The sequence below is a fragment of the Gigantopelta aegis genome, chromosome 9 (genome assembly GCF_016097555.1).
Source record: "Gigantopelta aegis isolate Gae_Host chromosome 9, Gae_host_genome, whole genome shotgun sequence".
NCBI lineage: Eukaryota > Metazoa > Mollusca > Gastropoda > Neomphalida > Peltospiridae > Gigantopelta > Gigantopelta aegis.
In genome coordinates this window covers 66,375,614-66,386,905 of record NC_054707.1, presented here as the reverse complement: position 1 = coordinate 66,386,905, position 11,292 = coordinate 66,375,614, and the positions used below count along the sequence as shown (strand labels likewise).

The window sequence follows — 11,292 nt, the reverse complement described above, 5'->3', positions numbered from 1 at the left end:
GTCGGTGTTCATGTTGCACGTGCAGACAACGCACGTGCAGACAACGCACGTGCAGTGGTGACATGGTTTGCACGTGGCTGCGTTTTTGCGAATATTCACATTTTGGAACTTTATTGTACAGTAGCTGCGTTTTATCGAATGTAACCGTGGGAATGTGTTTGGGACATGCAATGACCTTATATTCACAAAGCATGAACCGGTAGGAAACTTAAAATCGGAGTTATAACTCATTTGTACCCTTTTGCGTTTCTTTTTTTGAAGAGTATATATTATTATTATTATTATTATTATTATTTTTAAATACGTTTTAAGAATATAACCTTCCTGAAATGGCTGAAAAAATTTATTTCGTAGCCTCTAGGTTTCAGAATTTCCTGGGGCATGTTCCCGGACCGCCAAATTAATCAGATTGGTCTAATCTAAACACCGCGAAATCAAACTATATTGCTTACTAAACCGTACATTGTCACGTGATTTTACAATTAAAGGGATCTCATTGTAGATTTGAGTGTTATATTGACACACACAAATGAAAGCTGCTATTAAATAAAAACATTTTTAGCTCTTGTGATATGTCATAAAAAGTGTCGTACTTACAACACAAAATCAAAGGAATCTATTTATTTATTGAATACTTCTAAACCTCAAAATTATCCGCTACAGAAATTATTTTGACGTGAAGAAAATGTCTTTTCAGTTATTTCCCTTGTTAACATGTCGTCCAATCCATACCTTCGTTGGTTTAAAACAAATTTCCTAGATCCAGCAAAAAGGGGACATTATATTGGTTAGTTGTTATTACACAATGCCAACTTAGAGAACAGTTTTATCGATTGGTAAATATAAGGGACATAACTCTTTAGTTCGTATTGTAATATTTGTGCATGGATGTCCTATTTTCATAAGAGAGATCCATTCAGTTGCTTGTATCAATCCAAATGTTAACTTGAAATGTAATTGATCAATCGACTTCTATGCACGCGTTCAGTACTTCGTCAACTGAACTAACAGGAAATGTCACTAGCTATACTGCAAGTGTGTGTATGGGAGCCCATACGCCTATGAGAAGGGAAACGAATTCTAGGGTGATAGCTTTAATTTTGCCTGAAATTGTCTCTCAAGTGTCTGTATAAATAGGCACGAAGATCGGCTTGTCTGTAAAGTTAAATGGCTTTAGCATTAGATACTAAAATATACGTACGTGCACACATGTGCATATAAATGTTTGAGAACACCAGTGTGTGTGTGTATATATATATAGTGACTTCCATCACACTAATATAGGTATGGTCTGAACCTCTAACATATTCAGTCATATGTATCCAAAACATTTTAATTTTTTTTAAAGACAAAGAAAGAATTAGTGTTTTATTTAACGCATTATTCAACACATTTTAATTACAGTTATATGACATCGAACATATAGCTAAAAACCACAGAGATAAAAATTTCGAGAGGAACTCCATGGTCGCCTCTCTCCATGGGCCAATCGTTTTGTATTCGTTAGCAGTTCGGACACTTTTATATCTAGCAATCACTGTATACATTGGCAAGATTGGATGACTAGATAAATATCTATATCTGTGGTCACTGACCAAAATCACAGGTCACGTGACATAAGCCAGACTCGACTCGAGCATTTCAGAGTAGATTTTCAATAAACATACTCTTAAATCATTTGTTGTTAAATACAAATAACTTTTAGTTTTGCGATAACAATACAAAACTTGTATATTTATTTATGAATTAGAGTTTAGAAACGCTTTTTTAATGTAACAAAATGTATCTTGTATGACGTCATACGGCAAAAGTCTTTCCAGGATGACAATACTCGATTTGCGTACACAAAACTGGAATAAATAATGATCTTCCCAATATGTTTGTAGGATTGCAGGATAAAAGAAATAACTGGTTACTGTCTTAAGAAATCGGCTTTATCCTGCTCAGGTCGAATGGCGAATGCAGCTCGGTAGAGCCTCGCTGCATTCGCCATTCTAACCTTCGCCGTGTACCTGTGCAGGTACCCACAAACAGAAACCCCTAATACAAGTACTATAGTTAAATTTGATGTTATTGTGATCTTCGCAGGATAAAGCCGATAACTTAAGATAGTAACCAGTTAGTATCTATATATTATGCAGTATCCCACAGACAGGACAGTATATAGTAGTTCCCGTGAATCTGAACGATAAAACCATTGTCACGATCAGTTCTTCACAAGACAAAGTCCAAAGGAAGATTTCACAAAGTCAAAACTATAGACTCTCACGAAACACAGGTGGGTGCTATATTCTGTGGGAAGACTGCCACAATCTAGAACGATACATGCGCATGTATATATCTTCCTATTTCGCCTGGACTGGATTAAAATTATATATAATTTAACCTGCACAAGACAAGTCTCAGTGGATATTTAGACAGTTGTGATGAGATGCATTCACTGATAACCATGGTGACATTACAGCATACACAACAAAGATGAGGATGAAACTTATTTTCTCATTGATTATATATACCTAAGGAATTTAAAGCTATAGCGTCTCAAAAATCATTTTATTCTTCAAGCATTTTAAAACAGATAATCCTGTTCGGTTTTATACCTATGAGGCGATATTATTTGCCTTACGTTCACTTAATTAACCCTAATACAAACGGTGTGACTTCGATAGCTAACTTAATTCATTATTATACCCTCTACCTATACCCAAGGTTATTGTTCGAGGTGTGTGGTATGTGCTTTCCTGTCTGTGAGAAAGTGCATATAAAAAAGCCCTTGCTGCATTAGGTGATGATTTTGTGTTAGAATTACCAAATGTTTGACATCCAATAGGCAATGATTAATTAATTAATGTGCTCTAGAGTCTAGTAGTGTCGTTAAACAAATCAAACTTCTTCTTTCTTTATTTTTGGTTCGAGGTGCCTGTGCTTGTTAGATGTCACCATTGTTTATTATGTTTGTTTATGCCAAATCTGCTATCCCCATTATCCCTAAATAATAATACTAATAAGTTAGTAGTAGTAGTAGTAGTAGTAGTAGTAGTAGTAGTAGTAGTAGTAGTAGTAGTAGTAGTAGTAGTAGTAGTAGTACTACTACAATATTATTACATTATTAATAATAATAAATAAATAAAGACAGGATAATGCGTTTGTTGATCTTTAGACGTAAAGATTCAACTAATCGATAAATGATTTACTCGTATGACCTATAACAGCTACAATGTTCGCTGAAATTGTTGGCTAGATTTATTTCAATGGCAGCAAGTGGCAACACACCTCTCTGTCAACAGTTTGACACATGGTAGATGGGAAAATAGTGAAAAGTAAGTATTTTTGGCGTGCATTTAATATATTTGGCATACTAGGCAATCACGATAATCATATACTAATAAAATCGTATTTCCTTAATGTTATAACACCGATCAGTTAGTTCGAGATATCTTCCGTCAAACTCGACACTGAATTTCAATTTGATTCCTCGTTTTGTTTGACGGCAGATATATGTTTGTAGATTCAGTTTTGTGATTTAAAAAAATTATAGTATTGCCACATGCCTAGTCTTTAATTATGTGGAAATTAAATAAACCTGTCACTGTCAGTTAATCTAATACGTTAACAGTTCAGTGAAAGTCTGACATTTCATTTGCTTAGTCTGCTGGCATTCAGATTGATTTGTGATCTCAGCATGTGATGTCATTGCATTAAAGTCCTATATCATAGTTGCAAGTACCATATTTTGTTATTTTTACAATTAATTGACCTCTGCATAAATATTTTATAAATACACTGTGTAAACAGTACAGAGTACCATCGATGTTCCAAACAGTATTCGGCCAACAACAATTCTCGGAACCGAACATACGGGTACTTTGACCCCCTGGCCGCCATTGTTTATCACGTGACGCGGTAAAGCTTCTCCTTAGTTACGTATGGTTTAATAGTGAAATGAGGCAACTTTGGTCGATCATTTACAACAGTTAACGGTCACGATGCCTAACACATGTTGTGCAGTTGGCTGCACAAACCATAACATGATGTTAAAAAAAATATCGTTTTACAAATTTCCAAAAGAAGAGACTAGGCGCCGCTTGTGGGTAGGGTCATTAAAACGACAAACCTGATGGAATTCCATGGCTTCCCTCACAGAATGTGACTACGTTGACTTTAATGTTGTTGCTTGTTGACACCAACAGAGATTAATTTAGCAAACAAAATGGTTAAAGCATGTGCAGTGATAAAAATCCCACATTATACTGTAAAAATACACAATTCCATTGTCTTCCATGAAAACCCCCCAACAAAATGATGCATCCAGTTCTTGAATAAAGAGTATATTCCTTTATCATTAAATTTGTGTGGTCTTTATTTTTCATTTAATCATAGTTGCTTGGATATTATCTATACTTGTATAAATTTATTTTGCCATACCACAGCTACTACATCTTATTTATTTATTTTTCAATTTTAAAATAAAAGTTTATACTGCTAAATTACACACATATACTCTTCAAAAGAAGAAACGCAAAACCACATTGTCGTAACATTTGGAGAATTGATTTAATTATTGAATGGTGAGTCCGATAATTACCAAATGTTGCAGGATTGTTCACAATTCACTCTAGTCCATTGTGAGTAAGTGATAGGACACACCACCAAGGTCAAGGTCATCTGGAGTCAATACCGGGTGTGGCCTCCGCGTGTGTTGGCACCGCCTGCCCATTGAAGCAACCAGAGTACGGATGACGTCCCGGGGGATGGTGGCCCACTCGGCCTGCAAGGCTGCTGCCAGCTCGGGCAGGGTCTGGGGCTGTGGTTGTCGCTGTGGTTGTCGCTGTCGGTCCAACTCGTCCCATAGATGCTCAATTGGGTTCAAATCCGGTGATATCGATGGCCAAGGAAGGACATTAATGTTGTTGTTCTGTAGGAAAGCCGTTGTGAGACGTGCTGTGTGAGGCCTGGCGTTGTCATGTTGGAACACTGCGTTGGCGTTGGCCATAACTGGAACGATGTGTGGCCGGAGGATCTGGTCAATGTAGCCCTGTGCATTCAGGTTGCCCTGCACGTGGACCAGGTCAGTTCTGCCAGTGTGTGAGATGGCTGCCCACACCATGACACTACCCCCGCCGAATCTGTCCACTTCCTGCACGCAGTTTGCCGCATAACGTTCACCACAACGCCTATACACGCGACATCTTCCATCATGACGTCGGAGCAGAAATCGGGACTCGTCACTGAACCACACCTGTCTCCATCGCAGTTGAGGCCATTGTCGATGAATCTGGCACCACTGCAGTCGGAGTCGACGGTGTTGTGGTGTTAAGATGACACCTCGAACTGGACGTCTGGCACGAATTCCTACCTCACGTAGGCGGTTCCATACGGTCTGGTCGGATATCCTGCGCAAACCTGGTATTGCTGCGGCTGTGGAGGTGGCAGTAGTCAATCGTTCCCGAAGGTGGCGTACCCGGATGTAGCGGTCCTGCCCGGGGGTAGTGACCCGTGGTCGACCGGATCTAGGGAGGTCACGTGTTGATCCATGTTGCTGGTAACGGTCCCACAGTCTGGAGATGGTGCTTGGGGACACATGGAATTCCCTGGCAACGGCCGTTCTGGATTCGCCTGCATCTAGTCGGCCGATGGCATTGTTTCTCTGCGGTTCACTGAGACGTGGCATGTCCTGGATTGTCAACTGTCGGCCAGATACAGAGGCCAGGCAAGCGAACACCCTGCACTTTTATACTGTCGGTGTTCATGTTGCACGTGCAGACAACGCACGTGCAGTGGTGACATGGTTTGCACGTGGCTGCGTTTTTGCGAATATTCACATTTTGGAACTTTATTGTACAGTAGCTGCGTTTTATCGAATGTAACCGTGGGAATGTGTTTGGGACATGCAATGACCTTATATTCACAAAGCATGGACCGGTAGGAAACATAAAATCGGAGTTATAACCCTTTTGTACCCTTTTGCGTTTCTTTTTTTGAAGAGTATATAATAATTATAATATAGGCCTAAATTCTTGTTTAAACTTTAATAAATTTTTTTATTTTTTTTTTGCAAATGTGTGTAGCAGGCCTGCAGTAAGAAAATATAGGTCGTTCCCCCCCTCCCACCCCCCACCCCCCTCAGTGTGTTTAGTATTTACTTTGGTGCAGAGGGTAAATAATGTGTGTGCCTTTGTTTCAGTATATATATATATGCCAAATTTATAGGAAAATCACTGTGTGTGTGTTTGTGTGTATATATATCTATATATGTATACATATACATACATACAATATATATATACATACATACAATATATATATATATATATATATATATATATATATATACATACATACATACATACATACATACATACATACATACATACATACATACATACACACACACATTAGTGATTTCCCTAGAAATTTGTCAAGGCATGGTAGACCAAACACTTTTGAGGCATTTTCACCATTTTCGGGGCACTTTTTACATTAAAAATACACAAAAATTAATTGAAATAAACATTAATGTAATTTATGTGCTTGCTTTAATAAATGAATGGCAAAAGATGTAAAAGGCATATTTTATTAATTAATAATACCTTTTGGGGTGTTTTATAGAGGCAATTTTAGAATTAATTAGTGAAAAAGGCTTATTTAATCTCAGGGCAGCATGGTGCTAATTAAGGCAAGATGGTGCTAGGCTATTGAGGCATGTTGCTAAAACAAGCTAGGGAAAACACTACATATACATATACATAAATATAAAAATACATAAAAAATCTATTCTATTGTGGATCAATGTAATTTGGTGATTGTGGTACATTTGTAAATTTTACTTGTTCTTGAAAGTTAGAGGACTTACCTTTTTACATAGATATGTAGTTTCATGGTATTCTACAGTTCAGTGTGTGTGTGTGTGTGTGTGTGTAATCTGCTTTAGAAATTACCAGCAATAAAATGAATGGTCAACTGCCATATCTGATATTTGTTTTCCATTTTGAAAACACTGTTTGACATGGAGAATATAGCATTTAACTATCTCATTCATATATTTTCCTTGAATATGCTACATAAGTGCATCTACATGAGGTAATTTAACCCGGGTTAAAAGCAACTTAGGTTAAATATGTGTAGTCTAGTAGAAGGCGTACCGATATAGATCAGTTTATTAATAACCATATTTGCCTCCTTTCTCCAGCTGTATACTATTAAAAATTAGTTTTGTAGATATTACTTAAATTGAAGTGCAATAACAATTCCAATACAGCACAAGACTGAACAAGAAAATATCTGCAATATCCATTGTGACTAGATATAAAACAACACCAATATTATACATATATATATATTAACCATTATTTACTCAGGCAAGTTTTTGTGTTTTATTACTAAATATACCAGGTTAAACCCTATTATTAAAACATTTGCATGTTTGTTCGACGAGGTAACACTTATGTTTTATTAGGTTGTAGACCTCGACATGAAAATAACTGAGTGAACTGATTATTTGCTCCATAATGTAGTTTATGGGGGGCAATTTAAAATATTACCATATTGATACTACATGTATATAAATTCACATGCCAAAGGAAACTATATATTATTCTCCTTGAAACTAATCTCAGGTGTGATGGGTAAGTAGAGAGAGATATTGCTCCCCCTAGATGTCAAGGTCTGGGGATGGCTATATTTTATTATTGCTATTTTTTGTTGCCTGCATTCAACCGGTAAGGAAGAGCAACATCATGTGGTAATTTTGCAATCTGTAAAAACAAAACATTTCATTATTTCAAGAAACTGTATTTTGTTTTAAGAATAAAAGAATGTATTCAGTGGAACATTATACTGTTGCCAACACATCTATATAATAAGATATGACAATAATACTATTGTGATTTTGAACTTGTAAAGTAACAACTTTGCCATTGTTTAATTATTACATATTATTTGGAAATAAAATAATTATTAAATCATAAAAATAATTAACTTAATCATGCATACAAATTTTATTATAAATACAAATTATATATTTTGTAGCCCACATCATAATTATTATATTAATAATTATCTTATCATTTCAAAATTGTTAAAATTTATAATTAACATTACCTGAAAATTGCATCAACAAAAATTATATTTTGCCGAACCTGCCTTGTCCCCTCGACATTCAAAGTACACGGAAACACATCGGTACTAAATATAGATTATACTAATTCAGATTCCCGTTGTTCGTTTCTCTTATATGGCAACCCAATGCTGTTATAGTACACATAAGACGTATTGCAACTATGTGTTAGCTACAGAAAATAAATGACAATATGTAAGGCATTTAAAAAGTTAATATGATAACTTTATTCTATGTAAACCAGTAATCACTAAGGCTTTGCTTCACTCCCAAAGACCCGGATGATCGGTAACTAGGCCGTGTGACGTCACGCCGGTTCCAAGAATAATATGAATACAATATTTACAAAAACAATATTAGTAATTTTTCAGTTAAGGTATGTGAAATACAATATACATATATTTTAGTTAATGTCAAAAATCAACTTAACGTAAAACGAATCCATTATTATTATATATAGTAAACAAAAGTGTAACACCATCCAGTAAAAAGCAGTCCTTCACATTTGAAAATATCGATCAGGCAAGTGATAAATTACTCTTTTTTCATAAGCTCCAGGTGAGTGATGTGTATTACATAGGAAAGATGTTGAGTAAAGCTTGCACATATTGATACACAAATACAGGGTTGAAAAGTAACATGAAAACCATTGTCGCCAGCAGGGCCAGTTGAAGAAAATTTTCACTGGCCCTTCTCAAATTCAACTAGCCCTCCAATCATCACATTGAAATTTAACTGCACAGCCAAAATCAAAACTTGAATGGTCTTCGTTGAATAATAACCAGGTGTAAGTAGTCTGTTTGCGTCAAAAGGAAACAGACGAATTGGCATGCAACTTCATAATGAATTATACAGATTAAATCTCATTTATAATACAGGGGTGAAGACAAAATGCTAGAATAGCCAATGTTTGCTCCTTGATTTGCATTGTCTCAGAAATAATGTAGTACAAATAGATTAAAAGTAGAACTGCGCATGTTTCAGTAAACTAGTCTGGAGTGGCAGTCCTCTGGCGATACAAGAGGTATGAAATCGCCAGTAAAAGATTTCCTCAGGATTGTCAGTCCTCTATATACAAGGCACTGGATTGAGATATTATAAATGCTACAGTAGTAGGTTACTAATAAAATAAATATGAAAAGAAATATATATTTGTGAACCCCCCCCCCCCCCCCAAAAAAAAAGAAGAAAACATTGTACCAATTTAAAAAATGATTCACTTTGTTATCATATTACAAAGCATAAAACGTACTTATTGTTTATTACAATAATACTTGTATTTAGACAGTTATGTCATCATGTAAGAGCTGTTCTTATTGCATGCAAATCGCTTACTTAAAATGATACAAAGACAATCACTTAACTGACCTTTGGAATAATCCCTGTAGTAATGGAAAATTCCATTGTTATTTTGATTTTGGTCCACAATAACATAAGCTAATTAAATATGATTAATTTTTACCATAACATTTAATAACAATTGTCAAAAAATAGGTCCACTAGATAATTATGGCGTATCCAGTCCATTCCAATAAGTCGACGACTTCCAGATTTAAAAAATACATGCAGTGTGTGCAATACGTTTTGAGTTTTATTCTTAGAATTGTAATATTTACATATAAAATACTACTTCCAGTAGTAAAATTTAAACAAAACGGTTGTATATTTTATTAAAAACGTGATATTATTAAGTAGTTGATACTGTATCGTTATGTTAAAATTAAAGTATTAATTAATAATATCTGGCATTACTGAAATGAATGTGGCCGAGCATTAACAATGCTTGACTGGTCACAGTGCAAGCCAGCACGCTACACATTGAAAAACAATAGCCCGGTTTATAGGTGTCTGGAAAAAAAAGAAAGAAAGAAATGTTTTATTTAATGACGCACTCAACATATTTTATTTATGGTTATATGGTTAAGGACCACACATATATTGAGAGAGAAACCCACTGTCGCCACTTCATGTGCTTTTCTTTTCGATTAGCAGCAAGGGTTCTTTTATATGCACCATCCCACAGACAGGGTAGTACATAACACAGCCTTTGATATACCAGTCATTGTGCACTGGCTGGAACGAGAAATAGCTCAATGGCAGTCCTTGTTTTTTGAAAAACAAAGGCGAGTGAAAAATCGCACACCTCAAAACGCTTAGGCAAGTGAAAAATCGCACTCATCAAAATGCTAAGGTGAGTGAAAACCAAGCATTATTAATTTATACAGTAATTGGTACATGTAAATGCAGAGATATATATGTTGCAAAAATGAACCAATAAACCAATAATGTTTTCTTCTAATTTTATGTTGTAAACACTACAGTTTGCGTGCATATAAACCTTTTCCTGTTAATATGCCGGTTCATGTTTGCTCGAGGATACAGTCTGCTGCCAAAGTAAAAACACTGTCCGACTTATGGCGACAAGATGCCAAATGAGCTATGACAATAAACAAGTCAGGGTCTTGATGTCTGTTGTTTGATTTTGTTCTTGAAATCGGATTAGGTCCAGAATATTACGGCGACTTCACTTCTCACTACTGCTATTAACTTGGCGACTTGAGCTGACATCTGGCCAAAACCAATGCTCGTTTTGTTGGCAAGAGTAGGGCCTGAACTATACTAGTAGTCAAAAGGGTTAAAGCAGATTTTGTTTTTCAAATAACCAGCTGGAGGCTTGCTGTAAACATGATTTTAGGTGGTTGATAAAAAATGCTTCTGAGATAAAATTCATTTGATTGCTTGGGTGCATCTCCGATGTGAGGGACTGAAAAACTAAAAGTTTTTTAGGTTTCTGTCTGTTCCAGCATATACATTTGAAAAAGTAACCTTTTTGGGCATGTTTGGTTCATCATTTTCCATTTCAATCATTTGAGAGAAACTAGAAAAGATATCTTATGGATGAAGAAATGTGATGGAAGCCTTTTGATTCCATCCTGAACTTTTATTGCAATTTCTTTTGGACTTTTATTCTAAATTTTAATTTTATCTATCTGTGATATTTGTATTTTTTAGCACAGTTTTTTACACTGTGTTTGAATTTAATATTTGCATTTTTATATTAATGTTTGCAAATACCATACTAGTAGTTTGACACTCAATAGTCAATGTATTTTTCGTGCTGGGTTGTTCTTAAACATTCATTCATTCTATTCACATTTGTGGAACATAAATGGAAT

The 11,292-nt window shown here is 35.5% G+C and overlaps 1 protein-coding gene across 3 annotated transcripts in view; it reads left to right on the top strand.

Moving 5' to 3' along the window:
- Positions 1–3,255: 3,255 nt before the first annotated feature.
- Positions 3,256–11,292, top strand: part of LOC121381881 (sorting nexin-13-like) — a 51,093-nt gene continuing 43,056 nt past the window's right edge. For all 3 annotated transcript variants that reach the window (XM_041511273.1, XM_041511272.1, XM_041511274.1), the window contains exon 1: positions 3,256–3,320. The gene's annotated coding sequence lies outside the window, so the exon portion shown is untranslated. The remainder of the gene's footprint in view (positions 3,321–11,292) is intronic.